Source organism: Anomaloglossus baeobatrachus, chromosome 8 (genome assembly GCF_048569485.1).
Source record: "Anomaloglossus baeobatrachus isolate aAnoBae1 chromosome 8, aAnoBae1.hap1, whole genome shotgun sequence".
Taxonomy (NCBI): domain Eukaryota; kingdom Metazoa; phylum Chordata; class Amphibia; order Anura; family Aromobatidae; genus Anomaloglossus; species Anomaloglossus baeobatrachus.
In genome coordinates, this window is record NC_134360.1 from 232,293,425 (window position 1) to 232,305,563 (window position 12,139).

Consider the following 12,139-nt stretch of genomic DNA (forward strand, 5'->3'; position numbering starts at 1 on the left):
TGGAGTGGACCCAAAACAGGAACAGGAGTGTAATGCCCCACCAACGCATAAAGAAATCCCTTAAGTCCTTCTTCCCTCACCCACTTTTAAGAGAAACCCTGCTTCCCACACTCAGAGAAAAAGCCTGTGAGTCCTACTTTTCCCACTCAATCATAGGCCGGTTTCAGATGTCCGTGTTTAATTAGGTACCAGTCACAGGCATGGTTATGGTCAAATGTGTGTCACACGTGTGACATCCGTGTTTCCATACGTGTGACAAGTCCTGGAGAAAACACGGGCTTGTGAAATAAAAATATTTCTTTGTCGCTCTATTGGGAGACCCAGACAATTGGGGTGTATAGCTACTGCCTCCGGAGGCCACACAAAGTATTACACTTAAAAGTGTAAGGCCCCTCCCCTTCTGCCTATACACCCCCCGTGGGATCACGGGCTCCTCAGTTTTCATGCTTTGTGCGAAGGAGGTCAGACATCCACGCATAGCTCCACTGTTTAGTCAGCAGCAGCTGCTGACTATGTCGGATGGAAGAAAAGAGGGCCCATACTAGGGCCCCCAGCATGCTCCCTTCTCACCCCACTTTTGTCGGCGGTGTTTGTTAAGGTTGAGGTACCCATTGCGGGTACGGAGGCTGGAGCCCACATGCTGCTTTCCTTCCCCATCCCCTTAGGGCTCTGGGTGAAGTGGGATCTTATCGGTCTCCAGGCACTGAGGCCGTGCTCCATCCACAGCCCCTGGGAATCTGCTGGACATGGAGCTGAGTATCCTCAGGGACATGGCCCTGCTACGTTGAGGTACTCTGTGTCCCCATAAAGGGGACCGCGCACAGACACACGGCAGCACTGCTGGGTGTGTTAGTGCGCCAGGGATGGCGGCGCTGCCCGCACTGGTGCCATCGCACACTACAGCGTGCTGGGTGTGTTAGAGTATTGGGGGACTGCCGCGCTAACCGCCGCTGCCATTTTTATCTCAGGCGCGGCTGGGACTTGTGGTGCGCCGGGGACTTCCGCGCCGACCAGGGCTTATATGCCGGGCCGCGCTTATCACTCTAGTCCCCGGCTTTTGCGGCCTACTCTCACTTCGTTACCGCCCACTGGCCTGCCAGTCAGGGTAAGGGCGTGACGCTGCACAGCACGGCAGCGCTGAGAGATGGAGCATGCTTTGCATACTCCACCCCTCTCACTGTACACAGTGTGAAACCGGATTCCCGCACTTTCTGGGGCACGCCCACGGCCTCCTCCTCTACACAGGACGCCGGCAGCCATTCATGTCAGTTTTTTCTGTGACTGAGAAAAGAGACAAGTTTGGGAAGACCCTGGCAGGGATTCTGGTGGTCACACAACCGCTGTGAGCGGGCGGTAAGCAGCACCTGTGGTGCTGACCCCACTAGTGCCGAAATGCACATATAGATATATGCTTGTACGCTATACATTGCACTGTTCGGTCGCACTTTTGTATTTTGGCTATATACCCTCCTTGATTGTTCGGGGGAGATAACAGCATATCGTCTGTGAAAAACAAGGGTGCAGAAGCACAGGTTTTCTATGCAGCCTGTACAGCATGTACGGCTATACTGCCGGCAGGTTCCACGGACCCCAATTGTATGCAATGCACGGCCCTTGTGGAACTTACTCAGCCGGAGTCTCTGCTAATGGTCCAGGTGATGGGGACGGAGTTTGCAGTATTTACTTCAGACTTTCTGAGACTATGGCTAAGATACTAGAAGCCTTGCAGTCCAGACCGGTCCCTCAGACCATGGGCTCTGTTGATTCATTGCCCCTGGTCCCCCCCCCCCCAGTTGGTACAACAAGGTGCTCCTGGAGTGTCTCAGGGATCCCAGGGTGAGGGGTCTGACTCGGACCGCAGTCCCAGACCCCCTAAGCGACCTCGCTGGGAGCATCCCTCGACGTCACCGCATCATTCAGGGTCTCAGCATGGGGACTCTCTCTATGATAAGGCGGAGGTATCTGATCAGGATTCTGATCCTGAGAACGTTATCTACCTGGATACACCTGATTGTGACACCGTAGTGAACGATCTTACGGCGTCCATCAATCATATGTTGGTTATTTCTCCCTCAGCTCCTACGCCTGAGGAGTCAGCTTCTCAGCAGGAGAAGTTCCGTTTTCAGGTTCCCCAAGCGTACATTGAGTACGCTTTCTGGATCACTCTGACTTCAGGGAGGCAGTCCAGAACCACCAGGCTTGTCCAGATATCGTTTTTTCCAAACGCCTTAAGGATACACGTTATCTCTTCCCTTTTGACGTTGTCAAGGGCTGGGTTCAGTGTTCCAATGTGGACCTCCTATCTCCAGCGGCTAAATCCTTAGTTGCAGTGGAAGATATGGCTTCACTCAAAGATGCCACTGACAGACAGATGGAGCTCTGGTTGAAATCCATCTATGAAGCTATTGCCGTGTCTTTGCTCCAGCTTTCGCAGCCGTCTGGGCGCTCCAAGCGGTCTCAGCGGCTCAAGCGCAAATTGAGGCAGTCACACGTATGTCTGCGTCGCAGGCTGCGTCTTTAACATCTCAAACGTCAGCGTTTGCGTCATACGCCATTAATGCTGTCCTGGACTCGGCGAGCCGGAAGGCGGTTGCGTCCGACAATTCAGTGGTAATACGCAGAGCCTTGTGGTTGCGGGAATGGAAGGCAGATTCTGCTTCCAAAAAAGTGCCTAACCAGTTTGCCATTCTCTGGCGACCGCTTGTTTGGTGAGCGACTGGATGAAATCATCAAACAATCCAAGGGAAAGGATACATCCTTTCCTCAGGCTAAACCGATCATACCCCAACAGAGGAGGGGACAGTCGAGGTTTCGGTCCTTGCGGGGCGCAGGCAGGTCCAATTCTCCTCGTCCAAAAGGCCTTAGAAGGATCAGAGGAACTCCGACGCGTGGCGGTCTAAATCACGCCCTAAAAAGACCGCCGGAGGCGCCGCTACCAAGGCGGCTTCCTCATGACTTACGGCCTCCTCACACCGCATCCTCGGTCGGTGGCAGGCTCTCCCGCTTTTGCGACACCTGGCTGCCACAAGTAAAAGACCGTTGGGTGAGAGACATTTTGTCTCACGGTTACAGGATAGAGTTCAGCTCTCGTCCTCCGACTCGATTCTTCAGAACATCTCCGCATCCCGAGCGAGCCAAGGCTCTGCTGCAGGCGGTGGGCATTCTGAAGGCAGAAGGAGTGGTGGTCCCGGTTCCTCTTCAGCAACAGGGTCACGGTTTCTACTCCAACCTGTTTGTGGTTCCAAAGAAGGACGGGTCCTTCTGTCCTGTTTTGGACCTAAAACTGTTCAACAAACACCTAAGGACCAGGCGGTTCCGGATGGAATCCCTCCGCTCCGTCATCGCCTCAATGTCCCAAGGAGATTTCCTAGCATCGATCGATATCAGGATGCTTATCTCCACGTACCAATTGCTCCAGAGCATCAGCGCTTCTTGCGCTTCGCCATAGGAGACGAACACCTTCAGTTCGCGGCACTGCCGTTCGGCCTGGCGACAGCCCCAAGGGTTTTCACCAAGGTCATGGCTACAGTAGTTGCGGTCCTCCACTCTCAGGGTCACTCAGTGATACCCTACTTAGACGATCTGCTGGTCAAGGCACCCTCTCAAGAGGCATGCCAACACAGCCTCAACGTTACTCTGGAGATTCTCCAGAGTTTCGGGTGGATCATCAATTTTCCAAAGTCAAATCTGACACCGGTCCAATCGCTGACATATCTTGGCATGGAGTTTCTTACTCTTCCAGCGATAGTGAAGCTTCCGCTGGACAAACAGCGGTCACTACAGACAGGGGTACAATCACTCCTTCAAGGTCGGTCACACCCCTTGAGGCGCCTCACGCACTTCCTGGGGAAGATGGTGGCAGCAATGGAAGCAGTCCCTTTCGCGCAGTTTCACCTGCGTCCTCTTCAATGGGACATCCTACGCAAGTGGGACAGGATGCCGACGTCCATAGACAGGAACGTCTCCCTCTCTCAAGCAACCAAAGCTTCCCTTCGGTGGTGGCTTCTTCCCACCTCATTATCGAAAGGGAAATCTTGCCTAACCCCATCCTGGGCGGTGGTCACGACGGACGCGAGTCTGTCAGGGTGGGGAGCGATCTTTCTCCACCACAGGGCTCAGGGTACGTGGACTCAGCAAGAGTCCTCACTTCAGATCAATGTTCTGGAGATCAGGGCAGTGTATCTTGCCCTAAAAGCGTTCCAACAGTGGCTGGAAGGCAGGCAGATCCGAATTCAGTCGGACAACTCCACAGCGGTGGCTTGCATCAACCACCAAGGTGGGACACGCAGTCGGCAAGCCTTCCAGGAAGTCCGGCGGATTCTGCTGTGGGTGGAAGCCACAGCACCCACCATATCCGCAGTTCACATCCCGAGCATAGAAAACTGGGAAGCAGACTTTCTCAGTCGCCAGGGCATGGATGCAAAGGAATGGTCCCTTCACCCGGACGTGTTTCAGGAGATCTGTTGCCGCTGGGGGATGCCGGACGTTGACCTAATGGCGTCTCAGCACAACAACAAGGTCCCGGCATTCATGGCGCGGTCTCACGATCACAGAGCTCTGGCGGCAGACGCCTTCGTTCAGGATTGGTCGCAGTTTCAACTCCCTTATGCGTTCCCACCTCTGGCACTGTTGCCCAGAGTGTTACGCAAGATCAGGTCCGACTGCCGCCGCGCCATCCTCGTCGCTCCAAAATGGCCAACGAGGTCGTGGTACCCGGATCTGTGGCATCTCACGGTAGGCCAACCGGGGGAACTATCAGACCGACCAGACTTGCTGTCTCAAGGGTCGTTTTTTCCTTCTGAATTCTGCGACCCTCAACCTGATGGAGTGGCCATTGAGTCCTGGATCCTAGCATCTGCAGGGTTATCTCAAGGGGTCATTACCACTATGAGACAGGCCAGAAAACACACATCTGCCAAGATCTACCACAGAACGTGGAAGATATTCTTATCTTGGTCCTCTGCTCAGGGAGTTTCTCCCTGGCCAATTGCCTTGCCTACTTTCTTTCCTTCCTGCAATTCGGTTGGAAAAAGGTTTGTCGCTCGGTTCCCTTAACGGACAAATCTCAGCGCTCTCTGTATTTTTTTCAGAAGCGCCTAGCAAGACTACCTCAGGTACGCACGTTCCTGCAGGGGGTTTGCCGCTTAGTCCTTCCTTACAAACGACTGTTAGAACCCTGTGATTTGAACAGGGTGCTGATGGTTCTGCAGAAACCACCATTCGAGCCTATGAGGGATTTTTCTCTCTCACGCCTTTCGCAGAAAGTGGTTTTCCTAGGGGCAGTCACTTCACTTCGGAGAGTGTCTGTCGGGGCAGCATTGTCGTGCAAAGTCCCCTTCCCGGTGTCTCACCAGGTCAAGGGGTTCTGCGTCCGGTTCCGGAATTTCTCCCTAAGGTGGAATCCCCCCTTTCATCTCAATCAGGGTATCCGTACCCTCTGTTTTTCTTCATCCAGTTCACCAATGTGAAAAGGATTTGCACTTGATTAGATCTGGTGAGAGCACTCAGACTCTTCATCGATCGTACGGCGTCCCTGCGCCGCTCGGAAGCACTCTTGTCCTTGTCGCTAGCCAGCGTAAAGGGTTGCAGGCTTCCAAATCAAGACTGGCTCGGTGGTTCAAGGAACCAATTCTCTAGCTTATCGTTCTGCTGGGCTTACGGTTCCCTCAGGGCTGAAGGTCCATTCTACCAGAGCGGTGGATGCGTCCTGGGCTTGAGGCACCAGGCTACGGCTCAGCTTGTGTGTCAGGCGGCTACCTGGTCCAGCCTCCACACTTTCACGAAACACTGTCAGGTGCATACCTATGCTTCGGCGGATGCCAGCATAGGCAGACGAGTCCTTCAGGCGGCGGTTGCCCACCTGTAGAAAGGGGCCGTTTTACGGCTCTATTACGAGGTATTATTTTACCCACCCAGGGATTGCTTTTGGACATCCCAATTGTCTGGGTCTCCCAATAGAGCGACAAAGAAGAAGGGAATTTTGTTTACTTACCGTAAATTCCTTTTCTTCTAGCTCTAATTGGGAGACCCAGCACCCGCCCCTGTTTTTTTGTATACACATGTTGTTCATGTTGAATGGTTTCAGTTCTCCGATATTCCTTCGGATTGAATTTGCTTAAACCAGTTTATTGGCTTTCCTCCTTCTTGCTTTTGCACTAAAACTGAGGAGCCCGTGATCCCACGGGAGGTGTATAGGCAGAAGGGGAGGGGCCTTACACTTTTAAGTGTAATACTTTGTGTGGCCTCCGGAGGCAGTAGCTATACACCCCAATTGTCTGGGTCTCCCAATTAGAGCTAGAAGAAAAGGAATTTACGGTAAGTAAACAAAATTCCCTTCTTTCCATATTTACCTGTTTTTTCCGGCTCTGCTGCCTCCCGCTCCTGACCATCACTCATTACATTCATCGATTATTCACCGCACTCAGGACCTGGAAGCAGGAGCAGCGCGAGGACAGCACCGCGGGGAGAGGTGAGTATTCTACAAGCACAGTGACATCCAGGAGGTCATTGGAGTTCCCAATGAATTCTGATGACATCCTGATGACCTCCGCGACACCCGTGCTACAGCTTCACAGGTTCATCAGAGTTCATTGGGAACTGTGATAAGTCCCAGAAGCTGTCCCCGCAATACCCCGGTTTCCAGGTTCTCACGACACACACACAACCAGCGCACACACACAAGAATACACTGAGCACATATACATATGTATACACACATAGCAGACACACATGAATACACCGAGCACATACACACACATAGCGCATATGCATGTATACACTGGATACACACACACAGTCACACTCTGCTGTATACTCATCCAGCGATGCAGTCCCCGGCACTGAAGTCCCCCGCGATGCTTCGGCTTCCAGCTCCACAGGGCACTGAATATTCAGGGAGTATAATGAGCGGCAGTCAGGAGTGGGAGGCAGCAGAGCTGGAGACAGCATTGCTGGATACAGGTAAATATAGAAAATCTTTTTATTAAAAAGACCCATGTTTTCTCCAATACGTGTCACACTGATGTTACACGGATCACATCAGTGTTTGATCCGTGTGACACCCGTGCTGCTGGAGAAAAAACGGACATGTCTGCGTGTGTGCGTGCGGGGTCATGAGAGGTCACACGGTTCGTGTGAAAACACGGACGTGTGAGTAACAGCTAATTATAACATGGGTACGTATGGCATCCGTTTTAAAAACGGATGTCACACGTACCTGAAACACGGATATCTGAAACCAGCCATAGATGGATAAAGCAGGACTCATAGGCTTAGGCTACTTTCACACTGCGTTTTGCCTTACGTAAAGTGGTCCCGTTGGGCCATCCGTGCGAACCGCCCCTCCCACACCCGCAAAGCGTGTTTTGCACGCAGGCGCCGACAGGGCAGTTGACTGTAATGGAGCAGACTACATTACCGTGTGCTCTGTTTTGTACTATTTTCAGGCATATACGTTTTCTGCAGGCGGACACCAAAACGTAGTCGACTTTTATAAGTCATTGACTATACTTTGTACCAATAATTTCATGTATTGATCTCATCCCCCTTACATCTGCACTTTCCATTTTTGATTCAGGTTTTGCATGTGTCTTTTTAGCTAAAATCATAGTTGAAAAGTATAGAGGGATAATTAAATCCAATCTGCAAGCAAGCATTGCATCAAAAGTTTGTAAGTGTGAACTTAGGCTTATGGTTAGTTATAGAAACGGCAACTACCTAATGGTCTATTTCTGACTAAATAGATATTTTCTTATAGTTCAAAATCATTCTGCCATTGCTGAAATACATGTGAGTTCTCCATGCACTAAATTCACGCTGGGTTTGTGTTTATACATAGGAGCCGATGTAAAAAAGCATAACTGCAGAGTAAAGTAGCAGGAACAGACTAGTAACCACCACCCCTAATGAAGATGGAGAACTTATGACTAATTTACACTCCATTAGACAATGTGATCAAGTAGGAGTTACTAAGTATTACTGAGTGGATCGATGGATAATGAATCTGCTGAAAATGCTAAAGAAAATAGCAGGTAAGCATTACACCCACCTTAACCATCGCAAAACAATCAAATTACCACCAGACAATCCACATGTAATAATACAAAAAGACCTTTTATAAGAAAAAAAATGTAAGTTTAATCGCTTTAAACCACAAACAAGCATGAAAATAAATCTTTGAAAAATGTTAAACGGATATGTTGCTATCTTTTCTGTGAGATGCAAAATCATTTTCGTTAGGAGTTGAAATTGAAACTTTATTACACAATGATAAAGCCATGAGACCGGGCAACGAGTCTACGTTGAGTAAAGAATAATATGCTATGATGGGTCACTCTATCACTGGCTCTCAGAACACACAAGAAAATCTACAAACATAAAAAAATGAACCGTTCATTTACAAATTACAGGATAAAGTATTCACATTCCAAGTAAAGACAAGCAAATGTTTGTTCAGAAGCTTTTTATACTCTACTGATCATATAATCATTAATTGTAGTTGTAACCTCATTGTATTCCTATTTTTTGGGGTAGATTTTTTTGTGAACTTCAGTCTTGCATATAAAAAAAAGGAACCTGACAATTATTAAAAACAAAAATTGGACAAAAAATTAAAAATACCACAATATGGAGACATAAAACACAACTCCACCTGTATCCAAAAAATCATTAGTAATTAAAGGCCTTAAGATGTCCTCTTCTGTAGATTGGTAAAATACTATTCTACCTGGGCGACAATCAACAAGGCCCCATTAAACGTCCGACATAAATTGTCACTAAGCTTAGCACCTGTACGGACAAGTCATCCTAGCTGTGTACGGAAGTACACCAGTGACCTATTAAACTGCAACGGAAGACTGTCACATTCTTACTAAATCGAAGCTTAGAAGTCCAGTAGGTGGTCCAACTTTATATTCTTGATGAGACTCCGCCCATTGGACTCATAGGCTCGGGATAAGCTCTGGGGTTTTAGTCTCTAAAATAAAAGTGATCCTAAAGCTTTCGATAAAATGAAACATTAATCTTCTCCCCTCCACACGCCTTGTAATATGTTGCTCTCATGTTGGACACCATGTTAAACGTGACAGGTTTCCTTTAAGGAAAATTATTTATTAAACCCTATTGGAGCGGTAATTGTGGCCACTATTCATTGTCAAGTGAGAGGAACTAAGATTACATTAAATCATTATAAAGTTATATCTGTTTTAGTAATGTTACAGAATAGGAGGACCTAAGGACTGGTATTTGATTGTGATTTTTGACATTATGGTGGTCTTCATACAGATGTGTCTCGTAGTTTATGGGCATCAATGCTAAGCACAGCACTGCTGTCTTAGTAGGAGATTGAACCCTGTGCACCACCTGATATCTACAATCCAAGAAGCCTCAGTACAAAGCAAAACATAGGTGTTGCTCTTAGATGACCCACAATGTAAATGAAAATACTAAAAGCAATAGTCTGCAATCTCCAACATACTGGGAGTTGTAATTGCACAATGGCTGGAAAGCCAAATGTTGTAGAGCACTGACCTAATGTCAAAACACAAATTCCTGGATACACTTTTCTGACTGTAAACAAAGTGATTGTCTTAGACACAAAACTGTAGACTTATTCCAATACTGTTGCCAATTATACCATGTTTTAAATGGATTGTGTAAATGAATGTATTTTTCAAAAAATATTTGTGTGTTGCTACAAAATTGTAATGGTCATGGGGACATCCTCTATGTCTACAGAAAAGAAGATTTCATTATCATCACAGACTGGGGGATTCGTTAGAGTAAGAGCGGTGAGATTTTGCTGCGCTCTATCAGAGGGAATTGTCCTGGTGAAGTCACTGCAAATGCCTTTCTTGAGTGTAATATTATTAGTTTTGAGTAGAGGATTTATGAAGATGAGATGCTGATCCGTGGATTTTATGTGTAGGGTGCAAAGGGATGGATGGTCGACACCTAAAATTTATTATAAAGCACCCCCAACATTATATAAAACTGCAATATTAGTAAGATAAGGTAATGAAGCTCATACTACTGAAATACAGACCGCCAACAGGTCTGAAATCTAGAAGTGATTTCCAGACAAATGGCCTATGAAGATGGGGGTCTGCTATTGAGCAATGTGGTACCTAAAAGTTCAGCTCTTGCCGAAATTATCCAATTGGAAATTTAAAGCTAAGGCGGGCTTTGCACGTTGCGACATCGCAAGCCAATGCTGCGATGTCGCACATGATAGTCCCCGCCCCCGTCGCAGGTACGATATGTTGTGATAGCTGGCGTAGCGAAAATTATCGCTACGCCAGCTTCACATATACTCACCTGCCCTGCGACCGTCGCTCTGGCCGGCGACCCACCTCCTTGTTAAGGGGGCGGGTCGTGCGGCGTCACTGCGACATCACACGGCAGGCGGCCAATCGGAGCGGAGATGAGTGGGATGTAAACATCCCGCCCACCTCCTTCCTTCCGCATATTCTACAGAAGCCGCGGTGATGCCGGTAGGAGATGTTCCTCGCTCCTGCGGCTTCACACACAGCGATGTGTGCTGCCGCAGGAACGAGGAACAACATCGGACCGTCGCGTCAGCGTAATTATGGATTACGCCGACGCTGCACCGATGATACGATTACGACGCTTTTGCGCTCGTTAATCGTATCATCTAGGCTTTACACACTACGATGTCGCATGCGACGCCGGATGTGCGTCATTTTCAATTTGACCCCACCGACATCGCACCTGCGATGTCGTAGTGTGCAAAGCCCGCCTAAGAGTTTCCATTAAGGGTACAATCACTCTGGCATATAAAATAAATGGGTGCCATTCTCATCCAGAAAAGTTGGACAAGTGAAATCCATTTGGTATTCCATATATCATGCAAACACTATGTGACTGTAAGGTTTTTTTTTTTCTCACATAGCATCCGTATGACATCTGTATACAATGCATTGTTTTTTCAGCAGCTATTATTCTACAATAATTTACAGGACCATTTAGTGTTCTATGCTACAGAATGGTAATGTATCCGTAAACCATAGACAGCATACAGATGTTTCATGTGCCGGCCGGTTTTCTCCTTGCACCCATAAACTTGCAATGACGAGTCTTGTCTGATATATGCTGCCAATTGCAGTATGGTGCGATTTTTTTTTTTTCAGTCTGATTTAAGCTGAGGAAAAGCTTGCAGATCTGACCTGATTCATTGATTAATTCATTTTCTCGCATTACACTTGCCTGCTTTATACGCCAGTGTGACCGTACCCTAAAAGAGACTCTTCAGACTTCACAAAACCTATACAGTGGAACCTTGGTTAACGAGAACAATCCATTCTGGGACTGTGCTTGTTAACCAAGTTACTCGTTCAGCAAAGCAAGATTTCCCATAGGAAATCATTGCAATGCAGACAATTTGTTCCACAACTTGTTAAATGTCCCATCCTGGTCCCCTATTGTGTCATTCCACACACGTACAAACACGCACAAACACACACAAACACGCACGCACATATTATGCTCACCTTACCTGTTCCATCGCCGGTCTCTTGGGAATTGCTGTTCGCTAGTACGGGCTGTGTATCGAGTTACCATCACGAAGAGGGAGGAACTTCCGCACCCAGAGCGCTGACGTCAAAGGCAGGAGCCGCTTGCCTCTGATTGGTCAGCGCGCTGCCTTTGTGTAGCGGTGACAGAGGAAGTTCCTGCTTCGTTGCGATGCCTGCATATACACAGCCTATACCGGCAAACTACAGGACCCAGGAGGCCGGCGATGGAATGGAAGGTATACATATTATGCTCACCTTACCTTCCGTTCCATCGCCGGCCTCCTGGATCTTGTAGTTTGCCACGAGGATTCCTCCCTCGTTGCAATATACCGGCGAACTACAAGAACCATGAGGCCGGCGATGGAACGGAAGGTAAGGTGAGCATAATACTGTATGTGTGTGCGTGCGTGTTTGTTTGTGCGTGTTTGTGTGTGTTTATGTGGACTACAAGAGCAGGTCAGAGCGCGATCGATGTACGGAAGCGAAAGTGTGTGCAGTGAGTATTTTGCTCGTACAGCAAAGTTACAAATTTACAGAAAGCTTTGCTTGTTAAGCGAAATTCTCGTTAACTGGGTTACTCGTTAAGCGAGGTTCCACTGTATATTGAA

General features: G+C 48.3%; 1 long non-coding RNA gene across 1 annotated transcript in view; it reads left to right on the forward strand.

Moving 5' to 3' along the window:
* LOC142248917 (uncharacterized) overlaps positions 1 to 12,139 on the forward strand; it is a 142,020-nt gene that overhangs the window by 4,778 nt on the left and 125,103 nt on the right. Inside the window, exon 2 of the long non-coding RNA XR_012724961.1 lies at positions 7,838 to 8,030. This is a non-coding gene — a long non-coding RNA (uncharacterized LOC142248917). The remainder of the gene's footprint in view (positions 1 to 7,837; positions 8,031 to 12,139) is intronic.